This window comes from Zophobas morio, unplaced genomic scaffold, assembly GCF_036711695.1.
Source record: "Zophobas morio isolate AGI-343-1 ecotype UQ-CSIRO unplaced genomic scaffold, CSIRO_AGI_Zmor_V1 ptg000026l, whole genome shotgun sequence".
Lineage (NCBI taxonomy): Eukaryota > Metazoa > Arthropoda > Insecta > Coleoptera > Tenebrionidae > Zophobas > Zophobas morio.
In genome coordinates, this window is record NW_026972131.1 from 14,568,352 (window position 1) to 14,580,352 (window position 12,001).

The 12,001-nt window shown below is 31.2% G+C and overlaps 1 protein-coding gene across 6 annotated transcripts in view; it reads left to right on the forward strand.

The window, feature by feature from the left end:
- The window catches only part of LOC135136620 (CUGBP Elav-like family member 1-B), a 347,598-nt gene that overhangs the window by 280,450 nt on the left and 55,147 nt on the right, over positions 1-12,001 (forward strand). The window lies entirely within an intron of this gene.

Genomic DNA, 12,001 nt, shown 5'->3' on the forward strand with positions numbered 1-12,001 from the left:
GGCATTGCGAACGCTTTTCTGCCGTTTAAGCAAATGGCCCATTACCGATTTTATTGTGGGGATGAAATATAGCCGAAATATATCGCACGGACAATTCAAAATAATGTTCCTTGAATGTTTCGTCACTTCTCGACCTCGTTACCCGAATCGTGCCATTTGATTTGAGTTATAAAATAAACCGCTAAAAAGAAGTGCCGTCGTAAAAAAATATCTAAACAAACTAAAATTTTCGCGATTTTGATTAGAGCATAAAAAATTATGGCGTGCCGTATTTATACACCGCACCTTCAAATTAGAACGGAAAATACAAGGCTGCGGAGTTATGGAGCATCTTGATTGCAAAATGTGTCAAACGAAATTTATTTATTTCGGTGTTGTCACGTCGAAAATTAATGTTAATTGAGTGGATGTTGCAACGTTATTATTTTCGTACTTTGCACAATGGTTGTCGTGTGTAAGAAACCATAATTATTGTTGTTGTTGATGACTTTGAGAATAGCCAATTGTGTGATAAGCGTGCATTTTCTTTATCGTGTTTAAAGTTCCAACGAGTGCTGTAAGGTCGTCATTAGTCAGTGCAAGTTTGTCTGAAAACTTGGTGGCGCCCGTATGTAACTTTTAACATTTATTTAGAAACTACTCCGTAGCGTAATTTCTCCGGCTGTCTTGTTCGAAGTTGGCTGCGATTAAATCCCGTTATTGGGCAAGCCCGCCCCCGTCAATTCGTGTCCTTGATTCCGGGGATTCCCCGGAGGACGTCCGACGACGTAAAGGCATTACGGAGCTCGGTTTCCGGTAATTACGAGGACGGGACCTCGCGGGTTTCCTGTTAAACAGCGGCAACCAGCTCGTCGGGTTTATGTCTCGAGACGGCATAAAAATCCATTTGATGGGCAAAGTTTGCACGGCACCGAGAACATTAGCCCGATCCGCCCCGGCGACTTACGTAGCGAGCCGGAGTTACGACCGCCCTAGACATTGACCACCTCCGGAAAACTTCCCCTTCGTCTTTTCCTGCTACCATTGTTTAAGTATATTATAGTTGGACAACCTATACGGACAATCACTTTCCCATGCAGAAAAGAATGAATATATATTTTACATCTCACTCGCTTCACTATGAAGCGAGTGAGATGTAAAAAGGGGGTAAAAATAGTCCGTAAGCACGTGATGTCGATAAGGTAGTAAACGGACGTATTAATCAGTACGTTGTACGGGGAGCAGTCACAAAATAAGCAAACGTACGTGTTGAAGACTTTACATATATGTAATATATGTATATGTAGTGCATACCTGTTTCAAGGTTAAGGTAACAAAAATTTAATATTATCGCGGTATACCTATTATCCATGAACTGCATGGCTAACAAATATGCGTTCCTTCGTCCACTTTAAAGGTACGAAATTAAACGACCACTACTTTAATTAATAAGTAACAAGTCATCTAATCTGCCTCCAGAATAACTATGAGTTATCATCAAACTATGAACAGCAAATGAATTCAATATGAACATCTTCTTACGTATTTTTTTTATTAACAGTAGTCAAGTCATTAAATACATATTAGCTTTGAAACTAAAATGCATTTTATCCTAAGATTGTATCCCAAAATATTCATCACCATTTAAATATATACGATTTAGACATCAAGAAATGAATTTAAAATTGCAAAAATTATACTAAAACAGCCTTAAATATGTCTTGTATGTACGTGCTTATCAGTTTGTAGGCACAGCAATAATCGTTCTTTATGAGTAATGACTGATGACTACTGTAACACAGTAAATCCTCGAAATCGAAAATTTAAAACACTGAAAAATTCAAATATGGGAAAATTGTAAAATCGAGAAATCGAAACATAAAAAAATCAAAAAAATAAAAATTGGAAAATCTAAAATTTAAAAATCGAGAAATTGAACAATCGGTTAATTCAAAAATCGAAACATCGAAAAATTGGAAAATCGAAAAATAAAAAAAAATTGGACAATCGAAAATTTAAAAATTCCGAAAATTGAAAAATTGAAATATAGAAGAACTGAAAACTCAAAAAATCGAAAAAAATTAATAATTTCAAAAATTGAAAAGTTAAAATTGAGAAATCGAAAAACTGAAAAATCACAAAATTGAACGAAATATCAAAAAATTCGGAAATTAAAAAATTGAGAAACAGAAAAGTCAAAAAAGCAGAGTCTAAAAATCGCAAACTTAAAAAATTGAAAAATTGAAAAATCAAAAACCTGAATAATCGAAAAATTGAAGAACTGAAGAACTGAAAAATCGAAACTTTAGGAAGTGGAGAAATGGGAATATAAAAAAATAGATTAATTGAGAAATCCGAAAACTAAAAATTCAGAAACGTCAAAATTTGAAAAATAAAAAAACATTGAAGAACTGAAAAATCGAAAAATCTAAAATTTAAAACATTGAAAAGTTAAAATATTCTAAAACTGAAAAATGGAGAAATCCAAACATCAAAAAATCAAAAAAAAAAATCCAAAATTTAATCATCGGAAAAACTGAAAAATCAACGAATCGAGAAGTCGAGAATTTAAAAAATTGGACAATTGAAAAATCGGATAAATCAAAAATCAAAACATCGAAAAATCGAGAAACCGAAAAGCAAAAAATCGAAAAACCAACAAATTGAAAAATCGAAACATTGTAAAATTCAAAAATTGAGACATCGAGAAATCGAAAAATCAAAAGACAAAAAAATCGAGGAGTCGAAAAATCGAGAAGTCGAAAAATCAAAAAATTGAGAAACCGAAATAGGCCAAAATCGAAAAATTGAAAACTTAAATATGGAAAAATTGATAAAGCGAGAGATTGAATAATCAAAACATCGAAACATCCGAATCTCAATGAATTGAGATTTAAAAAAATTTAAACATTCGGAAATTAAAAAAATTAAAATATAGAACTGGAAACTCGAGAAACCGAAAAATTTAGAAATTTAAAAATTAAAATATGAAAAAGTTGAAAAATTGAGAAATTGAAATAAAAAACAAAAAACTGAAAATCCAAAACTAAAAAATAGAGAAATCTAGAAGTCGAAAAATGAAAAAGAATCGAAGAATCGAAGTATTGAAAAATATCAAAACTGAAAGAAATATCCAAAAATTGAGAAATCGACAAACCAATAAAGCGAAGTCGAAAAATCGAAGAATTGAAGAACTGAAAAATCGAAACTTTGAGAAGTGGGAAAATCAAAAATAGATTAATTGAGAAATCAGAAAACTGAAAATTTAACGCAAAAATTTGAAAAATTGAAAAATTTAAATACTGAAGAACTGAAAAGTCAAAAAATCGAGAAATCGAAAAAACTAAAATTTAAAACAATGAATACGCAAAATTGAAGAATCGAGAAATCCAATTCAATTTGAAAAATTGAAAAATTGAAAAATCGGGGCATTGAAAAATTGGAAAATCCAGAAATTGAAAAGCTCAAAAGAAAAAAATCGAAAAACCGAGAAATCCAAAAATCGAAACATCGAAAAATTCAAAAACTGAGACTTCGAGAAATCGAAAAATCGGAGGATCGAGAAATTGAGGAGTCGGAAGCCGAAAAGGAAAGTTAAAAAAGAAAAATTGAGAAATTGAACAATCAAAACAACGAAACATCTGAATTCGATAAATTGAGAAATTAAAAAATTTAATAATCGAAAAATTTTAAAAAAGAAAAACTGGAAAATCAAAAATTAAAAATCAAAAAATCGAAAAATTGAAAAATTGAAATATCGAAGAACTGAAAACTCGAGATATCGAAAAACCTAGAATTTTAAAAAATGAAATATTAAAACATCGAAAAGTTTAAAAATTGAGAAATCGAAGCATTAAACAGTCGCAGAATTGAAAAATCTAAACTTTACAATAAATTGAAAATCCAAAAAGGAAAAAAGCGAGAAATCAAAAAAAATCCATCAATTCAAAAATCGAAAAGTCGAAAAATTGAAATATTGAAAAATCTCATAACTGAAAGAAATATTCAAAAAATTGATAAATTAAAAAATTGGAAAATTGAGAAATCGAAAATCTAAAAAAGCAAAATTGAAAAATCGTAATCTTAAAAAATCGAAAAATTGAAGAATTGAAAATGTGAAAAGTCGAAACTTTAGGAAATCCAGAAATGGACAAATAAAAAAAATACTTTATAAATCGGCGAACTGAAAATTTAAAAACGTGAAAATTTGAAAAATTGAAAAATCCAAGTATTTAAAAACCGTAAAATTGAAGAGGACAAAAATTGAGAAATCGTACCATTGAAACATCGAAAGATTGAGAAATCGAAAAATAAAAAAAATCTAGAAATAGAAAATTTAAAGAATGGAGGAATCGGAAAAGCCCAAAATTGAAATATTGAAAAATTGAGACATTTAAAGTTGAAAAATCGAGAAATTGACAAGCCGAAAATTCCCAATAGCGTATTTAGGTATAAATCACAAGATCAGGACTATTCTACTTTTTAAAATTTAAATAACATTATAAATTGGAAAATGTTGATTTTTTTCCAAAAATCTTGACGTCTAAGGCGAAAACTCGACACGGATGCATAAACCGTAAACGGGGCGAAACTACAATTTTACTATTGTAAAATTTGGAGATTGCGTAATTTCATTGTTCGTGACAAATTTTGGTGAGTGTAATTTGATAATACAATTTGAAATGTAAATTTTGTCATTCGGGAACATTATGTATTAAATCGTTAAGATGTTCAAGAACTTTGTTCACTTATTCGTTGTAAAGTCCAATGGTCGAAATGGGTTAGTTCTTCGTAGTGGATGTGTATCACATCAACTCTAACGAATATCGGTTTATAGATAAATCGCTTAAAGCCGATATTGGCCTGAGTGTGCTTTGGTCTGTAGATCAAACAAGTTCTCAGGCGACGAAAAATTGCATGTGGAGGGACACTTCGCATTACAAATCGTGTCAAGAAAGACATATTTGGGAGAGATGGATTTTCAGGTGCTTGACTAGCGGTAATTTTAAATTGTTTGCTGTCGTTCGCGAAGTGAAGAACACAGTTTTATTAAAATGATAATAATAAAATTATCATAATCACTACTGGTATTAATTAACACAAAATGGCGCGCAAGTTATCAGTTGATTTCGTTAATAAATTCATAGAAACCTATATGGAATTTTTTCATGCCTTAGGAAATTAAAAAGTAAAAAATACAATAACAAAAATTTTAAAATGCGGTTTACGAAAAATTAGTTGACCTGTGCAAAAATGAAAATTTTGGAAACGCTGACAAATATGACATCTTAAAAAAAATAACACTTGAAGAAGTGCTTTCGGCGTAATATTTTTGATGCTCGCGTGAACAAAATACTCTATGTCAGTGTGCAGTGCGCAAAGAGTTAACTGTGCAGATCTAGCCGAAAATCCGAAAACCAAATCGCTGTGTGTAGGGCCAGCATAACGGAAGTAATAAATCATCCCATGGGTTGAAGAACGTTGGGTCGGTGCACTGATGTCGGTGTTATATTCCGAGAGAGGCCCAATACACCCAATAAAATCGAACAGACAAAATAAAGCTTCAAACATGATTATTTTTATACTAAAATTCTGACGTTTATAAACTGCAAATTTTATTTATTTATTTATTTATTTGATCTTGTTTTCGAACTATAATAAACATTTCAAACAATGTCTGTAACTTATTTTAATGTAAATTATATTCATGTGGTTAACAAAATCAGATGTAATATTAGTGTGATTTTGACCTTATTCTAGATTTTATTACAGCAGAACGGTGTATCCTTTTTAAATTTTAGAAGTTACGGAAACTAGTTCAAGAAACAATTAGTTATCTCGTATTTTTTGAACAAAATCTACCAAAATGTCCGATAACAGCAATTGTTTTTCATAGAAACAAAGAGTCTTCAAAGCAGCCTTTAACAACTCAATATTACAAACATGCCTCTTAAGTTCTTAATGCGTTTTTTCTCTCTCTTGTAATTATTTGTAATGTTAATGCCGAAAGTTTATGTCATTCTGTTATTTACTTTGAACATATATTTTCATTTTGTGTTAATATTTTTGTAACACTACGAATCTAAATTTTACTTAAAATCTTGTTTTACTTTAATCTTGTAAAACTAAACAATTATACCAGTTTAAAAACCCTTGGAAAGTTTCTGTCAGTCTTCAGATATAGTCAAATAAAAATAGGCGTCAAATTCATTTAAATTCAATTCTTTCGTATCACGTTACAACGCGTTACTTCATATTTTTTATGTCAAGTATATTTTCGTATTTTGTACATATATGTTTATACACATTACTGTTTACCGAACAATGTTAATTATGGATTTATGGATAACTCCTCGTATAAGAGCAGAGTGAAGGGTGTTTGCCTTTGCTAATGTTTGATGGCGCCATCTGATTTAGAGTAAAATAAACCTAATACGTTGGCTCACTGTAGTGAAAATGCGCGTTGACGAAAAATTTGTCCCACGCCCCCTGGATTCCTTGTCCTAAAGCTCACTATTTAGGCGAAGTAAAATTTGTATTAGGTTGTCCAACTATAATATACTTAAACAATGCTGCTACGAAGTTTAGTTGTGGGATCGCGGACTTGAATAGGGTGGCGCACGAAACTCGCCACGACTGTTTAAAATCGACTCAAAGAATGAAAAAGTGACACGAAATGTGATTAATCGTTCGGGTTTTGGCTTTATTAATTGCGAGTTAATGGAGTAACGAGGGGGAGTCGTCCCTCTGCTCGTCGCCTTTTTCCTTCATTACGATAAAAATCGCGCCGCCGCCTTTGAAACACCGTTCATTATCACGGTTCGATGATGCGAAATCACCGACTCAACAAACAACAAATTACACAAATTGAAGCGCAGCCGGGAGATGGAGAATCAGATGAAAATCTCGGGCTGCGAATTAATGAAAATGTCATCTGGTAATTTAGTGGTATCTGACAACGCGGAACGCCAGTCGATAGGTCAATGGATAAAGCGGCGGTTAAATGGGACAAAACGACACTAATAATGCACCTGTTTGAAGCACTATTAATATTATTTATCTGGGCAGGATGCAGAACGCTCGAAACTGTTCAGTTAATTTGTAGATGCACTGCGGAATTGCCAGACGGTTGAAAAATTACCGGAGTAAGAGGCGCAAAATTCACAGTTTGACCCGACGACGCGCTCTTTTTAGTGTCGGATTTTATGTTGCGACTGTTTTAGAAATGATTTATTCGGTCGCGGATGACATTAGTTACCGAATAAAGTCGAACCTTCAAACTTTGCCGACTTTAATGTCACTCGCGAAGGTCAGGTAAACTTTGCAAATGTGGACACGTGTGGGGTAATGATGCGCGATGTGACAACCACGAACTTATTTTTACATAGAACCAAAGTCCGGCGAAAGTAGTGACCGATATTCTCGTTTCGAACGAAAATAGCAGAGTTTAGCGTGGCTGTAACAGCTAAAACGATAGTCAAATTGTGTAAATTACAGGCGCACGATAAGCCATATAGATTAGATTGCATGTCCTGAATATTTTAAATTCCCACTTAACCCGTAATTTTCTTGCTTACATTTATAATTTCCGTTAAGCTACTAGCATCCACCTCGCCACCCCCAGCTCCGAATCGTCGAAAGAAGTCGAAAAACATTAATTCCTCGCTATTAATCATCGCACTTAAAGACAGGATCGCATAAATTAAATTACCGTCAAGTTTGGACGTACGCCAAGCTTTTAAAATTTATTGAATGCATAACGCTTTTTTATGGCGATTATCAGCCGAAATAAATCGTTTCTCGCGGATTTCCAGCATCAGTGCAAAGCCATAACTCCGGGTCGCGCGCTTTTTTGCTCCCGAGGTTGCGTTTTGAAGTAATTAAGCACGGAGCGTGCCCGTTTCGTCCTGCGAATACCCACATTATCAGGACTTTGTTCCCGCCAGCCCTATTAGACGCCGAAATCCCCCTTTAACGACTACCCAACTCCGGGCGTCAACGGACGCATTGATGATTCTTCATCGGTCTGGAGCCGAGGCGTTGTCGAGGATAATTGATCCAGAGGGACCGGAAGGAATGCGGGCGGGCACGCGCTGGATGGGGTTGGATTTTATGGGGTTTATTGTTAAGAAAAAACGAAGCAAGGTCGTGGTACAATCGCACGCAAATGTTTTGAGCCTATGGGCGGATCGTTTTTGCCTGCCCTTACCGAAGAAGGCGGTCCAAATCCTTCAAGGGCAGAATTTGTAGGTAGGCTCAAACTACAACGAAATTTACATTTTAGTCTATGAAATTTTATTGACAATAACGGGACGGACAGTAGTTACATTTGACAAGTTCTCTCGAATTTGTCGGAGAAGATTTAGCAGGTAGTTGTTCCCATAAAATAATGGTCACTTTCGTTCCGTATAAAAAAATTTATCACTTTTTCAAATAAAATACCTTTAAATGTTCATAATAAATAAATAAAAAAAAACGATATTGTCGTTGAGTGACATGTAACTGGCATAATAATAAAAACGTGCCATTTTTGTTAACTGATATTTTTTTCATAAATGTCGCAAAATTATTAAATTTGTCTAATCATCCCCACCAATAATGTGATGACGTCTCTTCAAATTTATGCATAGTAAATGGGTTTTAAATTGTATACAGTAACATAGTCCTACACATGTAGTTTATGACTCCGTGTTGAATTTTTATCCGAAACGTCCAGATTTTTGGAAAAAAAATCAAAATTATAAAACAATATTTTGCAATTTAATTTTGAATTTGCAAAATCGAATACTTTGAAATCTTGCAGATGTTTTAAAGTCATGATAAACGTGATACATTTTTTATTAAAATATATTTGCTTATCCCCTCTAAAAAATTTATGACGTCACCTCAAAATTGTGCAGAATAAATCCTATCTTAAATGTATAAAATATGATGAGTTTTTATACTTGTGAATTACCACTGCATTAATATTTTTTTAGATTTGGTTATACAGGGTGTCTCAAAAAAGTTAATGACTGAGTCAATTTGTTTTATTGAAGAAATCAAGAATAGCAAAACTGAATACTTTGAAGTATTGTAGATGTTTTAAAGTCTTTGTAAGCATGGTAACTTTTTCGAACATTTGATTAATCAAATATGCGGCAAATCGAAAATCGGAAAAACTGAAATTCACTAATGCAAAAAACAGAAAATCGAAAAATATAAATCGTAAAAATCGAAAATCTAAAAATGGATAACAAAAAAATCGAAAATTCAATGAATCAAATACCGAGGTCGATCGAAAAGTGGAAATTCACAAACCTCAAAAATCGAAAAGTCAAAAATTTGTAATACTGAAAATTAAAAAAATCAAAAACAAAAATTAAAAAAAATTGGAAATTAAAATAATCAAAGTGTATAAAGTAGAAAAAATTGCAAAGCCTAAAAACTGAAACGAACAGAAAAATCGAAAAAGCAAAAAATTGGAAAAACAAAAATTCGAAAAATCTAAAATCGCAAAAGTGGAAAATCGAAAATCTGAATAAAGAAACTTGGAAATTCTGAAAATTGGAAAATCGAAAACCAAAAAATCGGAAAGAAACAAAACTGAAGTCTAAAAGGTGAGAATGGAAAAATTGAAAAACCGAAAATTCTAAAAATCGACAATGGACAAATTGAAAATCGCAAAATTTAAATTGAAACATAGAAAAATCGATGAATTGAAAAATCGAAAATTCGACTACTCAAATTTTCTAAAAATCGAAAAATCATAAAACCGAAATATCCAAAATTCTAATGGTCGAAAGTCTGAAAACTGAAAATCGAAAATTCTGAAAAGCGGAAAATAGAATATCGACAAATTTAAAAGAAAGAAAATTGAAGTCTAAAAACCGAAGAATGGAAAAATTAAAAATCAAAAATTCGAAAAATCAGAACCGAAAAGTTCAAAGATTTAAAAAGGAAAATCGAAAAATCAAAAATTTGTAATACTGAAAATTAAAAAAATCAAAAACAAAAATTAAAAAAATCGGAAATTAAAATAATCAAAATATATAAAGTAGAAAAAATTGCAAAGCCTAAAAACTGAAACGAACAGAAAAATCGAAAAAGCAAAAAATTGGAAAAACAAAAATTCGAAAAATCTAAAATCGCAAAAGTGGAAAATCGAAAATCTGAATAAAGAAACTTGGAAATTCTGAAAATTGGAAAATCGAAAACCAAAAAATCGGAAAGAAACAAAACTGACGTCTAAAAGGTGAGAATGGAAAAATTGAAAAACCGAAAATTCTAAAAATCGACAATGGACAAATTGAAAATCGCAAAATTTAAATTGAAAAATTGAACATCGAAAAATCGATGAATTGAAAAATCGAAAATTCGACTACTCAAATTTTCTAAAAATCGAAAAATCATAAAACCGAAATATCCAAAATTCTAATGGTCGAAAGTCTGAAAACTGAAAATCGAAAATTCTGAAAAGCGGAAAATAGAATATCGAAAAATTTAAAAGAAAGAAAATTGAAGTCTAAAAACCGAAGAATGGAAAAATTAAAAACCAAAAATTCGAAAAATCAAAACCAAAAAGTTGAAAGATTTAGAAAGTAAAATCGAAAAATCAAAAATCTGAAAATTGAAACTCGAAAATTCGGAAAATCGAAAAATAAAAAAATTGAAGTCTAAAAGCTGAAGAATGGAAAACTGAACAACCGAAAATTCGAAAATCAAATATCGAAATATCGAAAAGCCGAAAAATCGAAAATTTGATGAATCAGATATGCGAAAAACAGAAAATCTGAAAATACAAAACTGAAAAATCGAAAATCTAAAAATGGAAAAACCGAAAATCGAAAATTCAATGAATATAATACGTAGGTCGATCGAAAAACCGGAAATTCACAAATCTGAAAAATCGGAAATTTGCAAGATTGAAAAACCGAAAATTGAAAAATCAAAAAACCGAAAAATGGAAAATTCAAAAATCGAAAAATAGGAAAACAGAAAATTCGAAAATTCATAATATTGAAAACTCTAAAAGTCGACAATTCAAAAATCGAAAAGTAAACAAATTTCAAAGCCTAAAAAGTGACGAACAGAAAAATCGAAAACTCGTAAAATCATAAAGTGGAAAATCGAAAACTGGAAATTGAAAAATCGGAGATTGGAAAATCGAAAATCGAAATATCGAGAATCGACAAATTAAAAAACCGAAAAATCGAAAAATTAAAAAATCGGAGATCGAAAAATGAAAAAAGAAACGAAAATTCAAAAATCGAATAATCCGAAAGTAAAATAATAGAAAAGTGGAAAAGTAAAAATTGCAAAGTCTAAAACTGACGAACAGAAAAATCGAAACATTAAAAAAAATCGAAAAATATCTAAAAATGGAAAAATCGAAATGCTCAAAAATCGAAAATTCGATTAATCAATATTCTAAAAATCGAAAAAACGGACACAAATCCACAAATCTGAAAAAATCGAAATATCGACACTCGAAAAATTAAAAAACCGAAAAATTGAAAAATCCCAAATCGAAAATGAAAAAACCAAAAATTCAAAAATAAAACTATCGGAAAGTAAAATAATCGAAAAATGGAAAAATAAAACAAATCGCAGAACCATAAAAACTGAAACAAACAGAAAAATCGAAAAATTTAATGATTAATGGAAAATCGAAAAATCGAGAATAGAAGAATTAAAAAACCGGAAAATTGAAAAATCGGAAATCGAAGAATTAAAAACGTAAAATCGAAAATTCAAAAATCAAAAAAATCGGAAAGTAAAATATAATCGAAAAATGCAAAAAAATTGCAGCAAAGTCTAAAAACTGACCAACAGAAAAATCAACAAATCGAAAAACGGAAAAACCGAAAACTCGAAAATTCAAAATACCGCAAATTTGAAAAATCAGAAAATGGGAAAGTAAAAAAATCGAAAAGTTGATAGAAAAATGGAAACTGAAAAATCTAATTAGATGAAACGGTTGGTCGAAAAAACGAAAAATCGAAAAATCGACCCAAGAGAGACAGCAGTAAAGGATAACAAA